The sequence below is a fragment of the Tupaia chinensis genome, unplaced genomic scaffold, assembly GCF_000334495.1.
Source record: "Tupaia chinensis unplaced genomic scaffold, TupChi_1.0 Scaffold000250_1, whole genome shotgun sequence".
In the NCBI taxonomy this organism is placed as follows: Eukaryota; Metazoa; Chordata; class Mammalia; order Scandentia; family Tupaiidae; genus Tupaia; species Tupaia belangeri.
Genome location: NW_006159730.1, coordinates 795,956 through 818,187, shown reverse-complemented (window position 1 = coordinate 818,187; position 22,232 = coordinate 795,956). Strand labels below are relative to the sequence as shown.

General features: G+C 44.1%; 1 protein-coding gene across 1 annotated transcript in view; it reads left to right on the top strand.

The window, feature by feature from the left end:
* Positions 1–21,596: 21,596 nt before the first annotated feature.
* Positions 21,597–22,232, top strand: part of MACROH2A2 (macroH2A.2 histone) — a 59,069-nt gene continuing 58,433 nt past the window's right edge. Inside the window, exon 1 of the mRNA XM_006148922.2 lies at positions 21,597–21,729. The gene's annotated coding sequence lies outside the window, so the exon portion shown is untranslated. The remainder of the gene's footprint in view (positions 21,730–22,232) is intronic.

Below are 22,232 nucleotides of genomic sequence, written 5' to 3'. Positions count from 1 at the left end.
ACAGACTACAAAAGCAGAATTTGTTGTATTTCACCCTCCCTCTCTTTATCACTATTTTCATTTTATAAAGGGGAACAACTCAGAGAATTCTGCGTTTGCCCAAAGTCACGTGGTAGATGCGATGACTAGAACCGAGTCTGCAATCTCTAAGCTCTTTCTTTCTCCCGTGAACCAGGTCCATCTAAATAAAAAGAATCTGCAGTGTGGCAGTGTGCCCGCAGCTCCTCTATTCGCCCAAGGAGAGCTGTGCTTCTTCCTCCGGCGCTTACCTTACATTACAGCCTTTTACTTCCCTCACATGAAAAGGACAAGACACACTTACCTGCACATACTGAAGGACTTCCTCCAGAGAAACGTGGCAGACTGGGTACCTGCAGTGGGTTAGTCTGCATGCAGGTTTGCTAGGAAGAACACAAATGCGATAGAGGTATGTACTTCTCTTCCACATCAAAAGAAGCATTCGAAAACCAAACTGATAAGGTGTCTGACAGTGTTGGAGACCCCAATTTTTCCTCTGTCATTTCTCAGCCTTTTCAGACTGTACCCTCTGGTTGAGGATGGTACGTTGGCCATCCATGGAACCTACCATGGCCACGTTCCAGACAACAGAATAGAGGAGACTTTGCTCTTGGCATTAAGAGCATGAGCGGGAATGTGGACAGAACTTGGTGACACAGTCATACCTAGCTGCAAGGGAGCCTAGAAATGCAGTCTTCCTTCTGGCTGGCTAGCTAAATTTGAGGGGTCTACTAATAAAGGAAAAAGGCATTCAGTAGCAGGTGACAACCAAATCTATTGCCTATGTTTATTTCCACTCCCCCCAAAACTTCATAGTAAAGGGACTGAAAGACATAAACCCTTGAGAACAAACAGAGCAAGAGAAATGACCACAGGTGAAAGAGCAAATGCAAGGGTAGAATAAAGATATTTTCAGATAGGCAAACCATTTCCCTCCCATGTGCCCTTATTCAGGGAGTTCCTAGGAAAACACAGAAGTCTGTTCAGAAAGAGAAAGACCATGGATCCAATACAAGAAAACAACAAAGGAAATTGTCAAGAGGAAAGAAAAGGTAAATTGAAAAAGAAGCTGGACAAGTAATTGTGTGTGTGTGTGTGTGTGTGTGTGTGTGTGTGTGTGTGTTTGTATCACAGTCCAAGAGAGTGGCCAGTCCAGCCTGAGGTAAGAAAAGGGACAGATCCAGGAGAAATGTCCAAGGAAGATGAAGAGGAGGAAGAAGGAGGGCAGGGCAGGAGAGGGGGAGGGAAGCAGCTGTGGCAATAGCTGCTATATTACTGGCCTGGTTTGCCCTACTGAGAGTTCTAGAGACCTGTGGTGACTTTGGGGGACCATTATGTTCAGTCATGAATCTTACACAAGCAACGTTTCACTGCAGCAAACTGATGGGTTACATTGCCAATGGCTTAGGAAAGGGGACGTCAGTCTATTTGGGGCAGGTAGGATGGCTCCTCAAGTCTCCAGGTCCTCGCAGGAGATGCACTGAAGGTGGTGAAGACACTGTACTTTATGGTGATGTTCTGCAGGTTGTAGAAGGCTTAAATAGTCACTTACCAAGTCTCCTGCCTCCAGCCTGGATACTCTGAAACTCTAACATCATTATCATACCTGATTGCAAGAGTACTTTGCACAAGCCATAAGATTTAACAATTTTACACTACATTGACTAGCTCCATCGTTCTTCATAGCTATACTGAAAATGATTCATCATCTCCTAAGTACAGTTGTATTGCAATACTGCAACAACGTTATCAGGTATTATTATCTGCAACAATCACCTCCATCCTGGGAGGTTCTGGCCTGCTGTAGGATTTGCGGAGAAGTACAGATACAAATAAACCAAACCAGGGACAGGGCAATTACTACTTTCAGGAAAAACAAATGCTAGGCAAGATAAAAATCTAGTTATAGTATATGTCTCTGCTACTAGAACTGTATGAGCACAGCCATGTGAAGACCAATAGTAATTAACCACAAATCCTGGCATAACTATGTGGAATAGAGAGAATAAGAAGTAAAGAGAGAGAGTGGGAGAAATAAATTCTTGCTCTAGAGTAAGAAGTTCATAGCAACAGGGAGTGTCTAAAATTGATAAATCAAGAAACAGCACATTTCTTTTTTTTCTTTTTTCTTTTCTTCTTGCCTTTCTCTCTCTCTCTCCTTTCCTTCTGTCCTTCTTTCTAGATTTATGTAGCTATATATATAAAAGGGACCAGCAGATAACATAATGGCTATGTAGCTGGACTCCCATGTAGTCGACTGTGGTTCGAATCCCAGACCCAGTGGCTTAAACTTACGCAGAGTGAGTGTGCATGTGTGCCCAAGGTCCCTAGAGGAGAATAGAGGAGAAAGGATCGTGGCATGGCCATCCTCCTTGGGGGGTGATTTCTCGCTTTCTGTCTCTGTCTCTCTCTGTCTTTCTGGAGAATGCATGCGCCCTAAAGCAAAAACCTCTGAAACACACACACACACACACACACACACACACACACACATACACAGAGCAAAGAACTTTAAACTTTGGCTCCAAATTTTATATTGCCCCTAAGGACTGGCAGTGGAATAGGAAGAAACAGAGGGTTACTTGATCATTTTAACCTTGATCATCAAAAGCATGAAAGAGGAGCAGGAGAAAGCAGATGAATACAGCATCAACTGTGGCAAACACTGCAAAGCAGGGCTTAACAAACCATGGCCCCAGGAGCAAATTTGTCTCGCTGCCTGTTTTTGTGCAGTATGTAAGTTAGAAATGGTTCTCTCTCTCTCTCTTCTTTTTTTATTTTTATTTTTTTAATTTCCAGTGCATGTGCTCACCAGAGAAAGAGAGACAGAGAAAAAGAAAGTGCCCCCCAGTGGGGTTCGGTCATGCTGCAATTGTCTTTCTTCCATTTCTCCAACCCCTCAGGCCTGGAGTACATGTGCACACACGCCCTGTGTGTTTCTGAAGATGTCAGGGCCAGGATTTGAACTATAGCTAGTCACTTGGGGTCTCTGGCCCTATGCATGGTATTCAACCACTGTGCTAAAGGGCCAGTCCTACATTTTAAAATGTTTAAATTTAAAATAATAATAATAATAATAATATTTTATGATGCATGAGTATTATGTGAATTCTAGGATTTTTTGTTTGGGTTTTGGTTTGGTTTTCTTGGTTGCTTTTAGGTTTTGCCGTAGGGCACATGCGTTCACCGAAGAGAAGCAGAGAAGAAAGAAATCAATGCCCAGGGAGAATGACTGTGCTGCAATCCCTTCTCTATTCTCCTGTCAGGATTTTGGGCACGCACGTACACATGCCCAGCATGATTTTCAAGGCACCAGGTCCAGGACTCAAACCATGGTTGGCCATATGGGAATCCAGCACTTTAATCTTCTGCTCAAAAAAGCTGCTTAAAAAAACTTTTTAAACTTGAGGGTTTTTTGTTTGTTTGTTTGCTTTTTCTATAAGGGTGCATGTGCTTACCAGAGAGAAACAGAGACAAAGGGAGGAGGAGTGAGAAAGAACCTCCCCTCCCCACAGGGAGGGTGCCACACAGCAAAAATCCCTTCTCTTCCATTCCCCTCTCAGGATTTTGGGCTTGTTTTTCAAGTCACCAGGTCTGGAACTCAAACCACACTGTTGGCCATGGGATCCACCCACACTAACCACCACACCATAGGCTGGCCCCAAATTTTATATAAAATCTGATTGCAGACTAACATAAATAGGTAAATATTTGCAATCGATTTTGATGGTAGAGAACACTAACTTTGACACCAATTAAGATAAATGTTATCACTCCTAAAATAGAACTCCAGGGGGCAGAAGGTAGCACAGCAAGAAAATGCAATGCTCTGCATGACAATTCCACATGAGAAGGTTCCCAGTTCAAGTCTGGGATCTCCCTGAGTATACCAGGCATGTGCTTGTCTATTAATGAGATGGCTGAAGTCTGGGGTGACTTGTGGCATCAAGGCCCTGTTGGGCATCTCTCTCTTTCATGGAAGAAATAAAGAAAGAATAATTAAAAAAAAAAAAGTACTCCAGGGCCAGCCTGTGGCACGGTGGTTAAGGTGGCTAGAGCCCACACTGTAAAGTTCAAGGCCCAGGCCCAGAGGCTTAAGAAACATGCTGGTGAGGCAGAAGAAGCCACGGGCCTTCAGGATAAGGTTCCACATGGCTACTGTGAACTAGATTTTTAAGGGAATGAAGACTTTCTACTAATAATTCAGCCTCCAACAAAAGAGCTAGCGGCAGAAGAAGCCACGGGCCTTCAGGATAAGGTTCCACATGGCTACTGTGAACTAGATTTTTAAGGGAATGAAGACTTTCTACTAATAATTCAGCCTCCAACAAAAGAGCTAGCGGCAGAAGAAGCCACGGGCCTTCAGGATAAGGTTCCACATGGCTACTGTGAACTAGATTTTTAAGGGAATGAAGACTTTCTACTAATAATTCAGCCTCCAACAAAAGAGCTAGCGGCAGAAGAAGCCACGGGCCTTCAGGATAAGGTTCCACATGGCTACTGTGAACTAGATTTTTAAGGGAATGAAGACTTTCTACTAATAATTCAGCCTCCAACAAAAGAGCTAGCGGCAGAAGAAGCCACGGGCCTTCAGGATAAGGTTCCACATGGCTACTGTGAACTAGATTTTTAAGGGAATGAAGACTTTCTACTAATAATTCAGCCTCCAACAAAAGAGCTAGCGGCAGAAGAAGCCACGGGCCTTCAGGATAAGGTTCCACATGGCTACTGTGAACTAGATTTTTAAGGGAATGAAGACTTTCTCCTGAGAATTCAGCCTCCAACAAAAGAGCTAGCGGCAGAAGAAGCCACGGGCCTTCAGGATAAGGTTCCACATGGCTACTGTGAACTAGATTTTTAAGGGAATGAAGACTTTCTACTAATAATTCAGCCTCAAACAAAAGAGCTAGCGGCAGAAGAAGCCACGGACCTTCAGGATAAGGTTCCACATGGCTACTGTGAACTAGATTTTTAAGGGAATGAAGACTTTCTACTAATAATTCAGCCTCCAACAAAAGAGCTAGCGGCAGAAGAAGCCACGGACCTTCAGGATAAGGTTCCACATGGCTACTGTGAACTAGATTTTTAAGGGAATGAAGACTTTCTACTAATAATTCAGCCTCCAACAAAAGAGCTAGCGGCAGAAGAAGCCACGGGCCTTCAGGATAAGGTTCCACATGGCTACTGTGAACTAGATTTTTAAGGGAATGAAGACTTTCTACTAATAATTCAGCCTCCAACAAAAGAGCTAGCGGTAGGGAGCCCCCCTCTGCGCCCCCAGCCTTCTCTCTCGGTCTCTCAGTTCCTGTCTCTCCCTGCTTCTATCTTCCCTTTTTTTTTTGGTAATATTTCCTTTTTACTCCTTTTTTTTTTTAAAAAGAGGCCCAGTTTTTCTCTGGCCCTTAGCTCCGCCTTCCTTCTTGTTAATTTTCGCTCTGCTCCTCCCATCCAGGCAGAAGAAGCCACGGGCCTTCAGGATAAGGTTCCACATGGCTACTGTGAACTAGATTTTTAAGGGAATGAAGACTTTCTACTAATAATTCAGCCTCCAACAAAAGAGCTAGCGGCAGAAGAAGCCACGGGCCTTCAGGATAAGGTTCCACATGGCTACTGTGAACTAGATTTTTAAGGGAATGAAGACTTTCTACTAATAATTCAGCCTCCAACAAAAGAGCTAGCGGCAGAAGAAGCCACGGGCCTTCAGGATAAGGTTCCACATGGCTACTGTGAACTAGATTTTTAAGGGAATGAAGACTTTCTACTAATAATTCAGCCTCCAACAAAAGAGCTAGCGGCAGAAGAAGCCACGGGCCTTCAGGATAAGGTTCCACATGGCTACTGTGAACTAGATTTTTAAGGGAATGAAGACTTTCTACTAATAATTCAGCCTCCAACAAAAGAGCTAGCGGTAGGGAGCCCCCCTCTGCGCCCCCAGCCTTCTCTCTCGGTCTCTCAGTTCCTGTCTCTCCCTGCTTCTATCTTCCCTTTTTTTTTTGGTAATATTTCCTTTTTACTCCTTTTTTTTTTTAAAAAGAGGCCCAGTTTTTCTCTGGCCCTTAGCTCCGCCTTCCTTCTTGTTAATTTTCGCTCTGCTCCTCCCATCCAGGCAGAAGAAGCCACGGGCCTTCAGGATAAGGTTCCACATGGCTACTGTGAACTAGATTTTTAAGGGAATGAAGACTTTCTACTAATAATTCAGCCTCCAACAAAAGAGCTAGCGGCAGAAGAAGCCACGGGCCTTCAGGATAAGGTTCCACATGGCTACTGTGAACTAGATTTTTAAGGGAATGAAGACTTTCTACTAATAATTCAGCCTCCAACAAAAGAGCTAGCGGCAGAAGAAGCCACGGGCCTTCAGGATAAGGTTCCACATGGCTACTGTGAACTAGATTTTTAAGGGAATGAAGACTTTCTACTAATAATTCAGCCTCCAACAAAAGAGCTAGCGGCAGAAGAAGCCACGGGCCTTCAGGATAAGGTTCCACATGGCTACTGTGAACTAGATTTTTAAGGGAATGAAGACTTTCTACTAATAATTCAGCCTCCAACAAAAGAGCTAGCGGCAGAAGAAGCCACGGGCCTTCAGGATAAGGTTCCACATGGCTACTGTGAACTAGATTTTTAAGGGAATGAAGACTTTCTACTAATAATTCAGCCTCCAACAAAAGAGCTAGCGGTAGGGAGCCCCCCTCTGCGCCCCCAGCCTTCTCTCTCGGTCTCTCAGTTCCTGTCTCTCCCTGCTTCTATCTTCCCTTTTTTTTTTGGTAATATTTCCTTTTTACTCCTTTTTTTTTTTAAAAAGAGGCCCAGTTTTTCTCTGGCCCTTAGCTCCGCCTTCCTTCTTGTTAATTTTCGCTCTGCTCCTCCCATCCAGGCAGAAGAAGCCACGGGCCTTCAGGATAAGGTTCCACATGGCTACTGTGAACTAGATTTTTAAGGGAATGAAGACTTTCTACTAATAATTCAGCCTCCAACAAAAGAGCTAGCGGCAGAAGAAGCCACGGGCCTTCAGGATAAGGTTCCACATGGCTACTGTGAACTAGATTTTTAAGGGAATGAAGATTTTTGATTTTTTTTTCTTTTTTTGTTGTTTTTCTCTGTCTCGTTTTCTTTTTTCTTGTCTCTTCACTCTCCAATATCCTTTCAGTGTGTTTTTAGACAGATCTAAGATCACTGTAGCTAAACATTCAAATACTAATAGGGTTGAAATATTCCCCACTATCTTCTGAATCTGCTGCACCAGCAAGCACAATAGAACAGCAAAGAGATTCTGGATCACCTCTGTCTGCTTGCTCCTTAACATTAAGGCTGAACCTCCAGAATTTGAAAGAAAACACAACATTCATCAGATGACAAGAAATCACCGCCGGATCACGAGAAACATGGGAAAACAAGAAAATACCTCTCCTCCTAGGGAAAAGAGTAACTCTTCATCCACAAGCAGTTCGGTGAAAATCATGGAAATGTCTGATAAGGAATTCAGATCATTCATAATGTCTAAGCTAACAGAGATGGAAGAGAAGAGAGATAATGAACTACTAAAGAGAAAGGAGAAAGAGATTGACGAGTTCCAAGAGATGAGGAAATTCCTGCAAGATCTAAAAGTGGAATTACACACTTTACAAAAGACTCAAACCGAACTGCTAGAGATGAAGTCTATAATACAAGAAGTCAAAATCTCCCTGGAAAGCATTAAAAGCAGACTAGATCATTCAGAAAATAGAATCTCAGATGTAGAGGAGAAAATGGCTGGCCTAGAAAAATCCACCATGAAGGCTGAGAAAATGGCACAAAAATTTGAGAATAATATGCGAGAAGTACTGGATACCATCAAACGTCCAAATATCCGGATAATTGGCATTCCAGAAGGTGAGGAAACCCATAAGGGCATTGATAATCTATTCCAGGAAATCCTGCAAGAAAACTTTCCAAACCTAGAGAGGCATTCAAAGATCCAGTCCCAGGAAATACAACGGACCCCAAATAGAATCAACCCTAGAAGATCTTCTCCAAGACACATTATAGCCAGGTTGACCAAAACTGCAGACAAAGACAAGATACTAAGATTAGCAAGAGAAAAACATCAAGTTACCTACAAAGGACATCCCATCAGGCTAACAGCAGATCTCTCATCAGAAACAATAAAAGCGAGGAGAGAATGGGAAAATATATTCCAAGTGTTAAGAGAGAAGCAGTTTCAGCCAAGAATACTGTATCCGGCAAGATTATCTTTCAGGTGGGAAGAAAAGACAAGAACATTCTCAGATAAACAAAACCTGAAAGAATTTACCAGCACCAGACCAGACCTCCAAGAAGTTCTCAAGGATGTGCTGTATCAGGAAAACTAAACGCAGATACATGGAAATAAGAGTCCAAAAACTGAGAAAGTAGCTAACTTAATCATAGGGACAAGTCTGGAGTTGAATACTATATCCCAGAATTTAATCAGGAAAATTGAACCAGAACAGAAGATAAAAGTATATGAGACTGATAGGTTCATGCACCTACCATTTGAACAGAATCCTAACCTGTTTCCGGGCTTTAAGCAAAGTTCCTTGGCGGTTCTTTGATTTAAGTTAAAACTGGTTTTCTTAGTAGTAACGAGGGAACTCACCTTTGAAAGTAGTCAGGTTATGTAGGAAATTGTGTGATCAATGCAATGTGGGTGGGAAGGGAATGGAGGACAATTTTGGACACTAGAGGTGGTGTGAGAGGAGGGTGGGAAGGGACAGAGGGTCAGAAAGAGGGGTGGAATTAATTCTAGCAACTAGAAGTGGAAATTTATATTTTTTGTAATGTGCATGATTGAGTCACTATGCAGTGTGTACTGGATGGGAGATCGCATTTTGTGTGCTGTGATGATGCCTAGAGAAGGAATGTAAATTGAGTTACAAAAAAGAGTTTCAGGAAAACAAAATATATCTATTCAATGACTGCAGTAGGATATGTAGCCCCAGTTAGGTGCTACTTGATAGGATGCGTAAAGTTAGACTTGTGCTCATGGAAATGTGTCACATGTGTTTGCTAGGAGGGTATTTGGATTGATGAGGGTCTTTGGTGATTCAATAAAATGTGGGGGGAAAATGGTATAGAAAGCAAACATAGATAACAGAGAAAGTGTGGGAGGAGAACAGGAGGTGAAAAAAAAAAAAAAAAAAAAGAAACATGCTGGTGGACGTGTGTGTATGACCAAAATCCTGAAAGGAGAGAGAAGTGGAGAAGGGATTGTGGTGTGACCATCCCCCACAGGGGATACGTTCTCACTTTCTCTCTCTCTCTCTCTCTCTCTCTCTGTAGAAACAAAAGGAAAAGAAAAGTGTTTGTCAATCCCTGCTACAAAGGAAGGAATGAAATTTCTCATAGTCTATAACAGATGAAACAGAGCTCAGCTGGAGGAAGGGGTCCTGGGTCGAGAAGTGAAAACTGAGTGTACATGTGCTACCTTTTGTGGTGAAAATCCCTTTAAGTATCTGCCAAAAACATAAAATGGATTTTCTCAACAGACATGCACATCTACACAAAATGTTCTAGAACCTCAATCTCTTCTGAGAGCCCAAGAGCTCTCTGTGCAGCTCAAGTGTCTAAGAACCCAAGCTAAGGAAAAATAAAAAAGCAAAACATTTAAGGTACACAAAAATGGAAAATTATATGTTGATGATAGGCGTGGTCATATCTTTGAACCAATACACAGTGCATCCATGATAGGGAAATTTATTTGGTATGTTGTAATGATACACAGTGATTGAATGTAAAAATAGTTTTTTAATAAAATAAATGTTTTAAAGAATTATTTTATTTAATTTTATTCATTGTCATTATTTTATTTTATTGAAGTTGACCAGAGAGAGAGAGAAAGAGAGAAGGAAAGTGGGAAAGCAAGCTGCCAGGTCCAGGTCTCGAACTGTGGTCAGCCATGTGGGAGTCCAGCTGCCTTAACCACTACATCACTTGCTGGCCTCAAAAAAAAAATTATTTTAAAGAATTTCAAAGGTAAAAGAACAGAGAGACTAAAGGAGAAAGGAATTAAAGAAAGAAAGAGGGAGGGAGAGGGAGCAAGAGAAAGAAATGGCAGAGGAAGGAGGGAAGGAAGGGAGGGAGGGAAGGAAGGAGAGGAGCCTGCAGAGGGGAGGAAGGGAAGGAGATGGAGGGGAACCCATATGGACAGCAAAGGTGCGAATGACGGGAACCTTCTGTGTGAAGTCTCTCCCTTCTCACTGAATACTCTACACACACATAGATGAATCAAAGAACTAATTAGGTGAGGCACGCAGAGATGTCGACACCCAAGTACAAAGAGAGGAATTCCCCTGTGAAAGGTAAGGAAGGGACACAAGTAAAGAAGTTGCCAAGACCCCGAAAAGGGTATAGAGGAGGTCACAGCTGAAGAGCTGCAGAAAGCCATGAGCTCCCTCCCAGCCCCACAATTCCTGCAGCCCGTGTTTCTAGAGTGCCTTGGTTGCATCCACCTGCCTGTGCAGCCCAGGGGTCAGTGCTAGGCCCTGGCCCGCTAGCCTCCATTCTGCGAGGGCTGAGCTGAGGCCCAGCCTTCAGATGGATAGGAAGGTCGGCAGCCCAAACTAGACAGCAGCAGCCCCAGAGGAAGGCGACCTGCCTGTGGACTCCGTGCTGCAGAGGCCGGAGGAGGTGACCCTCCCTGTGGACTCCGTGCTGCAGAGGCTGGAGGAAGGCGACCTGCCTGTGGACTCCGTGCTGCAGAGGCCCCAGAACACATGGCTTTGGATGTGATCCAGCCAGTGGTCGCATCCTCATGCCTGATGCCCTTTGCAGGGTGGAGCTTGGTGCTGATGGAGTCTGGGAGACATGTCCGTGATGGAGATCCCAGGCAGCGCTATGTCATCGCCGGCAGCATCCTGGGAAGCACCTGCGAGAGGTAAGAGAGTGGCACCTGGGCAACGTCAGGGACATATCAAGAGGAGAGGGAGGGTTCTCTTATCTCTAGAGCTTGAAATCTGAGAGATAAAATATTTCAACGCCAGATGCGCCCCCTTTATGTGACCCTCACCTCGGGCCGGGGGAAGATCCTGGACCTCGGCAGAGGGGCCTTGCACTCTGCAGCCTGGGCAGGATGTCCACATCCATCCCCTCACCGGACTCTCACTCTGAGTTTCTGCACCCACTCCCCTGCCTTACGTCTCACGAAGGAGAGGTTAGTAAATATGTCTTAGCGTCTGTACCCACAGAGATTTAAATATTAAGACTCCACCAGAATCTCCCAAAGACAAATAAAACCTCCAAAGAGAGGAACATGAGAAAAAATATGTGCTCAGAAGGACACAGGGAAAATAGCATGAACTTTGGTTACCGGAGCAACTGGTTGCCAGGAGCCACCAGCAAAGGACCCCCAGGACTGTCCATCTTTGTACCTTTTGATTTTTGTTCCATGTTCAAGTATTACTTATGTTCTAAATGTTTGAAAAAGTAGAAATAAATAAAATATTTGGGGAAAATGTGATTTAGCTCATTTTAAGAATAATTCAGAAAACAAAAATGTTTTAAAAATAGGGTATTGGGACCATCAGGTGGCCTGGTGGCTGAGGTGCTGGACTCTGCGGTGGGCCATGCAGGAGTCCAGCAATGTAACCGCAATGCCATCTGCTGGCCCCAACGAAGTCTCCCCTTCTTTGCCACTTCTATCTCTGCCAGTCTAGAGTCCTCTTTTACTTTAGTATTAATAGTAAGATCTATGGGGCCAGCAGATGGTGTAATGGTTATGTCTCTGCACTACCATGTAGTCGACTATGGCCGAGTCTCAGACCCAGTAGCTTAAACTCACACCAGGTGTGCGTGCCCAAGATCCCAAGAGGAGAATGGAGGAGAAAGGATTGCGGCGTGGTCATCCCCCCTGGGGTGGGGGGATTTATCTCTGTCTCTCTGCCTTTCCAGTGAGCCATGCACACCATAGCAAAAATCTCTCTTAAAAAAATAATAGTAAGATCTAACTTTTCAATGTAGGTCATCAATAGTGCCTAGAAATTAAATAGCCAGTCAAGAGTGATGTCCTCTTGTCCTTCAGAAAATAATGAAGGACTTAAGATCGGCCCTATAGTCGTGCCCTATCCAATCAGAGAAGCACGCTATCACATGACCATAGCTCTATGAATGCTTTGCTGGGTAATTTTTTTCCAGAAGGAACAGGTTTCTCGTGCAGCAAGCTTAATAAATGCAACTGGGCTCCATTTCTTGGCTTTGAGGTAATGAAAAATTAATTACCATACTTTACAAGTAATAGTTTCCACTCACAGCCTCCTTTAGAAGTAAATATATCATAAACAGTTACTATTATACCCATGGCTGGTGGATTGGGCAGCCTGTCCTCCATAAATCCTTTTTCAACAGACATGTTATTTCTTCTGGGGAACAAACAGATTTGTTTTAGATCAGAGAGTCAACTGACAGATGGCCTTTGTAAAAACACACCATTCGTATAAATAAATTATAGTTTCACTATGGTATTCTGCATTCGTGGATTTGGAAAATCAATGCCCCCATTCTTTAGAATGGGCCTAAACTGTAAAGAGCAATTTGGTTTAGGTGTGAGGTCACATTGCACAGATCTGCCAATACAGAGGTCCAGATTCTCTAGATGTTTGCTGCCGCGTCCCATCACCATTGCCACAAAGAGCTCTGCCTGGAGGTCACGGATGATCCCCCAGACAGTTCTGTCACCCATCAGGGTGAGATACCAACTGGCACACCCCCCATCACTTTGGGTTCTGTTTCCATTCAACTTAGTGACACCACGCGCCTTATTTTCCTAACCACAACTTTGCATAATTGGAGCTGACTATGTATTTGTTTTAAAAACTTGAAACATTTCATTTTCCTTTACAATACAGTTCACTGGTTAACTGCTGAGTGTTTGGAGATACTTTAAAATCTAAACCAACCTTATCTGACCCTATTGGATTCTTTTCTTTTTTTAAGTTTATTTTATTCATGATAGAGAATGTACGTGCACATGGGTTGGGGGAGCCCTCTCCACAGGGACCCAGCACACCACGACCCGGTTTCCCCAGCCCCCACCTTGTCAGAATCGGAGCCTGTGTGTAGCATGTTTCAGGCCAACCCAGGGCGCTGAACCTGAGCACTACCCTGCAGCTTTCAACACTGCAATTCACTTTGCCAACTGCACGGCCAGGCCCTTTCTGGGATTTCAGTCACTACTCATCTTATAATTATACACATGCAACATATACATCCAGTAGCTGTGTATTCACATAGACACGCATACATGTATATATACATCTATACACACATTGCCACTCGTGCAAATCCCCTTTCCCAGAACCAAAGAGTGCAGACTTGGTATCGAAATGGCAGATTTCGTTATCGTTTCTGAGCATGAGGACCAATAAAATGTTTCTTTTGTTAGGAGACCAAGGCATTCCTTTTTAACCCGAGGTACTGAGGATGGGATCTGTATGTGTAATGGTTGCCTATGTGTCTTATCTTTACTTTTTTCTACTTTTCCCCATGTATTCTTCTTTTTGTTTTCTTTTTCTTTATTTTTATTTATATATTTACTTATTTATTTTAATTTTACTAGAGTGAGAGAGAGAGAAGGAAAGTGAGAAAGCAAGCTGCCAGGTCTGGGACTCAAACCATGGTCAACCATATGGGAGTCCAGCACCCTTAACCACCACACCACCTGCTGCCCAGCCCCCCGCCACGTATTCTTCTATTCAGTCTTGGCTGCCACAATCACACAGACAGAAAGTACAAAGACACTTTTTTTCCCTGTCTCTGTAGTGGAAAACTTAGCAGCAGAGAGTAGGTCTGTCAAGCAGATGCATCTAAATGTCTTTTCTTCAAGGACACTATTCCCCTCCATAAATGATCTAACTCCTAAAGCCAGCGATTCTGATTAAGGAAACAAATGTTTAAGATGAATTATATTCTGTATCCAAAATATAACAACATGAAAGAATGTGCATGTTCTAGCTTTTCTTTAAGAATTATTTTATTTATTTATTATTATTTTATTTTGCTATAGGCACTCAACAGAAGAGAGAGAGAGAAAGCCACCAGTCTGGGGCTTGAACCACAGTCAGTTATGTGAGAGTCCAGCACCTTAACCACCACGCTACCTGCTAGTCTCCACACGTTCTAGCTTTAAAAAATTAAGATTTTTCAGTTATGAGTCACTCAAGGACTCTGCCTTTATTCTTTAGAATCGCAGGGTGCTATGTAGTTTGATGCTTGTCTGCATTCATAACCTCAGGCCCCCAGATGATAGAGCTATGCCAGCTGTGTGCCTTGATGGAGCTAATACCATATCTAGAGTTACCTAACTGACATCCAAACAACTTCAGAGCTTAAAGCAATGATTTCTGTTCCTATACTCACACCAGGTGTGCGTGCCCAAGATCCCAAGAGGAGAATGGAGGAGAAAGGATTGCGGCGTGGTCATCCCCCCTGGGGTGGGGGGATTTATCTCTGTCTCTCTGCCTTTCCAGTGAGCCATGCACACCATAGCAAAAATCTCTCTTAAAAAAATAATAGTAAGATCTAACTTTTCAATGTAGGTCATCAATAGTGCCTAGAAATTAAATAGCCAGTCAAGAGTGATGTCCTCTTGTCCTTCAGAAAATAATGAAGGACTTAAGATCGGCCCTATAGTCGTGCCCTATCCAATCAGAGAAGCACGCTATCACATGACCATAGCTCTATGAATGCTTTGCTGGGTAATTTTTTTCCAGAAGGAACAGGTTTCTCGTGCAGCAAGCTTAATAAATGCAACTGGGCTCCATTTCTTGGCTTTGAGGTAATGAAAAATTAATTACCATACTTTACAAGTAATAGTTTCCACTCACAGCCTCCTTTAGAAGTAAATATATCATAAACAGTTACTATTATACCCATGGCTGGTGGATTGGGCAGCCTGTCCTCCATAAATCCTTTTTCAACAGACATGTTATTTCTTCTGGGGAACAAACAGATTTGTTTTAGATCAGAGAGTCAACTGACAGATGGCCTTTGTAAAAACACACCATTCGTATAAATAAATTATAGTTTCACTATGGTATTCTGCATTCGTGGATTTGGAAAATCAATGCCCCCATTCTTTAGAATGGGCCTAAACTGTAAAGAGCAATTTGGTTTAGGTGTGAGGTCACATTGCACAGATCTGCCAATACAGAGGTCCAGATTCTCTAGATGTTTGCTGCCGCGTCCCATCACCATTGCCACAAAGAGCTCTGCCTGGAGGTCACGGATGATCCCCCAGACAGTTCTGTCACCCATCAGGGTGAGATACCAACTGGCACACCCCCCATCACTTTGGGTTCTGTTTCCATTCAACTTAGTGACACCACGCGCCTTATTTTCCTAACCACAACTTTGCATAATTGGAGCTGACTATGTATTTGTTTTAAAAACTTGAAACATTTCATTTTCCTTTACAATACAGTTCACTGGTTAACTGCTGAGTGTTTGGAGATACTTTAAAATCTAAACCAACCTTATCTGACCCTATTGGATTCTTTTCTTTTTTTAAGTTTATTTTATTCATGATAGAGAATGTACGTGCACATGGGTTGGGGGAGCCCTCTCCACAGGGACCCAGCACACCACGACCCGGTTTCCCCAGCCCCCACCTTGTCAGAATCGGAGCCTGTGTGTAGCATGTTTCAGGCCAACCCAGGGCGCTGAACCTGAGCACTACCCTGCAGCTTTCAACACTGCAATTCACTTTGCCAACTGCACGGCCAGGCCCTTTCTGGGATTTCAGTCACTACTCATCTTATAATTATACACATGCAACATATACATCCAGTAGCTGTGTATTCACATAGACACGCATACATGTATATATACATCTATACACACATTGCCACTCGTGCAAATCCCCTTTCCCAGAACCAAAGAGTGCAGACTTGGTATCGAAATGGCAGATTTCGTTATCGTTTCTGAGCATGAGGACCAATAAAATGTTTCTTTTGTTAGGAGACCAAGGCATTCCTTTTTAACCCGAGGTACTGAGGATGGGATCTGTATGTGTAATGGTTGCCTATGTGTCTTATCTTTACTTTTTTCTACTTTTCCCCATGTATTCTTCTTTTTGTTTTCTTTTTCTTTATTTTTATTTATATATTTACTTATTTATTTTAATTTTACTAGAGTGAGAGAGAGAGAAGGAAAGTGAGAAAGCAAGCTGCCAGGTCTGGGACTCAAACCATGGTCAACCATATGGGAGTCCAGCACCCTTAACCACCACACCACCTGCTGCCCAGCCCCCCGCCACGTATTCTTCTATTCAGTCTTGGCTGCCACAATCACACAGACAGAAAGTACAAAGACACTTTTTTTCCCTGTCTCTGTAGTGGAAAACTTAGCAGCAGAGAGTAGGTCTGTCAAGCAGATGCATCTAAATGTCTTTTCTTCAAGGACACTATTCCCCTCCATAAATGATCTAACTCCTAAAGCCAGCGATTCTGATTAAGGAAACAAATGTTTAAGATGAATTATATTCTGTATCCAAAATATAACAACATGAAAGAATGTGCATGTTCTAGCTTTTCTTTAAGAATTATTTTATTTATTTATTATTATTTTATTTTGCTATAGGCACTCAACAGAAGAGAGAGAGAGAAAGCCACCAGTCTGGGGCTTGAACCACAGTCAGTTATGTGAGAGTCCAGCACCTTAACCACCACGCTACCTGCTAGTCTCCACACGTTCTAGCTTTAAAAAATTAAGTCACGGGACCAGCAATTGGCGTAATGGCTATGTCGCTGGACTCCCATGTAGTCGACAATCGTTCAAGTCCTGGACCCGGTAGCTTAAACTCACACTGGGCATATGGGCATGCGTGCCCAAGATCCCGAGAGGAGAATGGAGAAGGGATTGCAGTGTGGCTTTCCCCCCTGGGGAGTGATTTCTCGCTTTCTCTGTCTCTTTCTGGCGAGCGTATGTGCCCTATAGCAAAAACTTCTCAAAAAAAAACAAAAAAAAAACACTTAAATCACATTTCCTGGTATTTTTCTATCTATGAGGCACTTCAGGACGCTGCCTTTATTCTTTAGAATCGCAGGGTGCTATGTAGTTTGATGCTTGTCTGCATTCATAACCTCAGGCCCCCAGATGATAGAGCTATGCCAGCTGTGTGCCTTGATGGAGCTAATACCATATCTAGAGTTACCTAACTGACATCCAAACAACTTCAGAGCTTAAAGCAATGATTTCTGTTCCTATGACACCCACAGGGACTCTCAAGGTATTTCAAAGAAAAATCAGAAATTCTCAAGTAAATCATGCCAGTCATACTCACATGCACTTACATAGGTCAGGCACGTAATAACTGCCACCTACAAGCACAGTCCTTCTGACAGAGGCAAAGCTGGACAGCGAATGGCTAACTGCATACCAATATCCTAGAAGGTAAGATGATCACAGTGATCGTTCGTACCATAAACTGGGTTAAAAACGAATCAATTCACACCTCACACATTTGGATCATAAGAAAGATAAAAAGGTTTGGGGGGGCAAAATCAATGAAGATATTTTTTTCAATAGGTAATTTTGTGCACAAATTACTGGTGAAACCAATGGGATATGACTCTGATTGCCTGGCTGATTCATTTAATCCGTCTTTATTCTTCTCTAAATCACGCTACACGCCTGTCTTTAGATGGAGAAATAGTTGTAGCGTCTCAGAACTTTTAATAGACTTACTGGTAGCTACTGGAGACGACTCACGATCAATACATACATTCATAATATTACGCACACGTACAGGTCAAGGGGTAAGAAAATGTTTGCAGTACAATTGTAATCAACCAAACCTCTTATAACTGGGCAGCTTGCTGACTCCTTGAGGATGTGTATTAGAAGGGGCCCAAGGGGCTTTTGATCTTGCAACTGTGTGCAAAATTCTCTTTTTTGTTTGTTTGCTTTTTGAGAGATTTTTGCTGTAGGACACATGCACTCGCCAGAGAAAAATCACCCACTGGGGGGATGGCCACCCTGAGTCCCTTCTACTCCATTCTCCTCTCAGGATGTTGGGCATGCAAGCACACACACCTAGTGTGAGTTTCAAGCCTCCAGGTCTGGACTCTACCCACAGTCGACCATGTGGGAGTCCAGCACCTGAACCACTACACCATCAGCTGTTTCACCACCCCCATGCCAGTACAAAATTCTTTTGCTTAGAGCAAATTCATTTCCCCGCCACCAGATTAAGGTGGTGACTAAGACCATGAACCCATCACTACCTAACTCTGCAACAATGGGCAAGTTTCTCATCCTCTCTCTGCCTCAGTTTCTCCATCTGTAAAAAGGAGAAAATAGTACTTACCACATAGAATTATTGTAAGGATTATGAGTTTAAAGGCAAAGTGTTTAGCATAGTACACAGACTAAGCACTCAATGAGTGTAAGTGCGTATTATTTATTATTCAGCCTTCCCGAGTTAGCAGCCACTGCAGAACTCAAGATTACTGATGAACTGGTCCAGCTGCAGCAGCCTCAGCGTCTGGGAGGATGGAAACCAACTTCAACACACCTGGCAAGGTTGCCTGCCTATAACCTGGATAATCAGGAGTCTGGGGCAGGAGACCACAACACAGCAAGACCCCATCAAAACACTCTCTCCACCGCCCCTCCTCATTTAAAAAAAAAAAAAAAAGAAGAAGAAAAGAAAAATACTACTGACAAACTCATAATCATGATGGCTAATTTAATGCATTTAATTATACACCATTATCTCAGTGTTATAGTTCGTTTGTATGGTAAATGGTCAGTATTAAACACGAGCTGAACAAGATCTGCATATCTGTTCCCCGCATATCTGACAAGTTTGGAATAGGTGGAAACTGCATTGGCAGGGTATCTGCAAATACTGGGCTGCTGGGAAAGTCCTGATTTTTTGTAATATGTTTTTCTATGCAAAAATGTGTCATGACTTTTCCAACAACCCAATACGTTGAGGCACTCCTGCTCGTTAGCTGGGTGGCCTTGGCTGAGTCATTTCACTGATCACCACCCCGCAACCCCATCCTAGGTGTTTTTCCCTGTAATATAGAGGGTTTGGACCTGGGCAAACTCTGTGATCGTACCTATTCTAAAAACCTGAGTTTTATGAAGGTGATGTCCCCCTTGATTCTCTGGGATACGACTGCATCTTCTATTTAAAGACCTCGACCAGCAAGACATGACAAAATCCTGACTAATAAATTTCCTAGACCCAGCCTTTCTCAGGAGAGCACATGCAAAATGCTAGGATGAAACAAGTTACATGGAATTCACATAAAAATCGCCACATATACCATTTTCATCGGGAAATTACAGGGAGAATTTGAATCTAATATATATGAGGAATTATTCAACCGTCTTTCAGTGAGTGAATGACCACGTAGGACAGTTTTGAACTCCTTTGAAGGCTAGCCTGAAGGTTATTTCTGGTGAGGGACAGGCACAAGAAATCCATCCACAGAAGGTAGGCACATCCTCCAGGGATGGGAAGACGCCATTATGAGATGCCTCAGGGGACCATCTGAAACGCTTTCAGTACGTGTCTGGGGAAAAAGGACTTCATTCTGACTGGATTTCTGACCTAGAAATTACCTTTCAAGACAAAGGGGCCAGATAATGGTGTAGCAAATGCTCTGAGAGGCTGACCCACACAGAAAGTTTTGGAGTTTGTGTCTCAGAGACTTTCTTAAGCACACGCAGGGCATGTGTATGCCCAGAATCCAGGGCTGGATGAGACTGATAATGGATTGTGGCATCAAGACCCTGGCTGGGTACTCACTCTCAAATACACACATGCATGTGCAAAGAGAAAAGTAATTCATTATATTTAAAAAAAGAAAGAAAGAAAGAAAAGTGAGGTAGTACGTAGAGTCATCTTTTTTGGAAGAAGAGTGAAGGGAGTTCTAGTAACTGAGACCATTGGGTCCAGGAAAGTTTAAGGAACCATAGGAGATTCAAACAGAAAGAGATATATTTTTACCCTTATGATATATATATATATATGATTTGGGGAGAAGTCAGAGAGAAAGATGGCTGATTTCTCAAGAAAAACACTTGTTTAAAATGTGCATGTTCTAAATCTAACACATTATCTATAAATGTCAGCAACAGCCATGATTAACTATGTTTTAGTATTTTATTTAATTTTATTCATTGTCATTATTTTATTTTATTTTTTTGAAGTTGACCAGAGACAGACGACAGAGAGAGACACACACAGAGAGAGAGAGAGAGAAGGAAAGTGAGAAAGCAACCTGCCAGGATTTGGACTCGAACCATGGTCAGTCATGTGGGAATCCAGCTGCCTTAACCACCATACCACCTGTCCGCCCCCCACAATTAACTATTACAGCATAGATCCAGAGTGTACTGGGCATTTGGGTTCTTCCCAATCAAGCAATTGGAAGCTTTCAGTCACCCCAAAGCTTCCCATTGTCTAAATAGTTACAAGTTTATAGTAGCAAGGATACACAATTTTACCAAATGGTTAGACTTTGAAGAACATTCCATTTGGACAGTGCTGGAGAATTCTGTTTTCAGGTGGGTTTCTCTTTAGTAAAGAGATCAAAATGTCGCCCCTACAAGCCAATGAGTCATTGAGGAAAAATTAGAGGAAACATGGAGAGTCCACTGCAAATTAACATTCCCCCCCTGGAATAAATAAATTGCTTTGACTCACCCTCTGGCCACAGAATCCTTGCCAACATCTTACAGCACAAAGGAGAGCCTGGCTTCCAGTAGGAACGGAACAACCATTATACTAACCCACACGATCACACCTGACGTTGTCCATCACTCCCTGAAATGTGTTTTCGACAAACTATTAATAATAAAAATTGGTCCTTAAGACAATAGCCTCGTGCTAATTTGAACACCCCTTGGGCTATTACAAATGAGCACATTGAAAAGCAACCCAATTAAACATTATGTCCATACACACAATCTTACCACCAAAGCATACATCTGCTCCTCCAAAAATTACGCCACCCTGGATTCTACACCATTCTGGATTTATAAAAAGCCGACAGGCGTGGATCTAAATTCTCAGTTCTCGTGGCTGTGGCCGCCCTATGCCATCTTCCCAGTGGTGGACACAAACGTTGATGCATTTGCTATTGCTTAAGGACACGAGAACATCGAAGGTGACATTTTTCACTTTCACCTTCTAAGGCTCTCCCCAGAACAGCCAGATGGACATCCACGCCTCCTTCTCCCACCAAAGGTGGACCCCTAACAGGAACCTGGCTCAGGACCCTCAGCGCCCAGCTCTGGGAAAGCCTCATCTGAGCCAGGGGGCCTGGGCGCCTCCAGCAGCCCGTGGACTCGGCGGAGGCCGCGCGGTCTCGTCGCTAATGCTCCTGAAGGACAATAGCTCATCAAGCCCCACCGAGAGCCCCGGACCCGTCGCGGAGCCTGGGCTGGCGGGGGATGAGGCTGAGCGACTCCTCCTAGAGGTGGTTATGTGGAGAAGGAGCAATCCCTTCTCCCTCCTCCTCCTCCCCCCGCTACTATCCGCGGCCCAGAGAACTGCCGCTTGCCGCCATTGACACGCAATCGCCGCCCCAGCAAGCGGCCGTTCCCCGCCATTGACACGCACAGATAGAACCCAAAGAAAGGCAAAGAGTCCTGCCCGGCACCGGCGCCGCGCGGGCCGAACCTGCGCCCGGGGAGGGGCGCGCAGAGGGCACCGGGCGCCCGGAGCAGGCGGCGCAGCACCAGGTGAGCCCGCCATGGCGATGGCATTATTGTTTGGGGGACTCCGAGGTCTGGAGACAAAACGCGCCACCCGGGCAGTGCCGGGCCGGAGAGGACCACCCCTGCCTCTCCCCCGGCCGCTGCGGGAGCACCCCGATAGCTGCCCCGCACCCTCCTGGAAATAAATTAATAAACCGAGCCTCCAACTTGCTTCCTCGGGAAATAAAGGAGGGGCTGCTTTTAAAAGCGGTAAAATTCCTGGGGCCAGCGAGGGGCCAGGGGCATCTCCGGCAATGAGAGCGGGAAGGAGGAGGGATGTGGGGTCCCACAGCGGGCCCCGAGCACGACTGCACCCGGAGGGAGCGGGAGGTTCCTGGGGATGCGGAGTTTGGGGCGCAAAAGGAGGAGGCAGGCGCCTGGCCGCGGAGGGGGACAGGGCAGGAGGCGGGGGCCTGCGCGGGGGCCGAGGGAGCCCGGGGAAGGCCGCTCGGGGGCCTCGGAGGGTGCCCAGGCTGGACGCCGGCTGC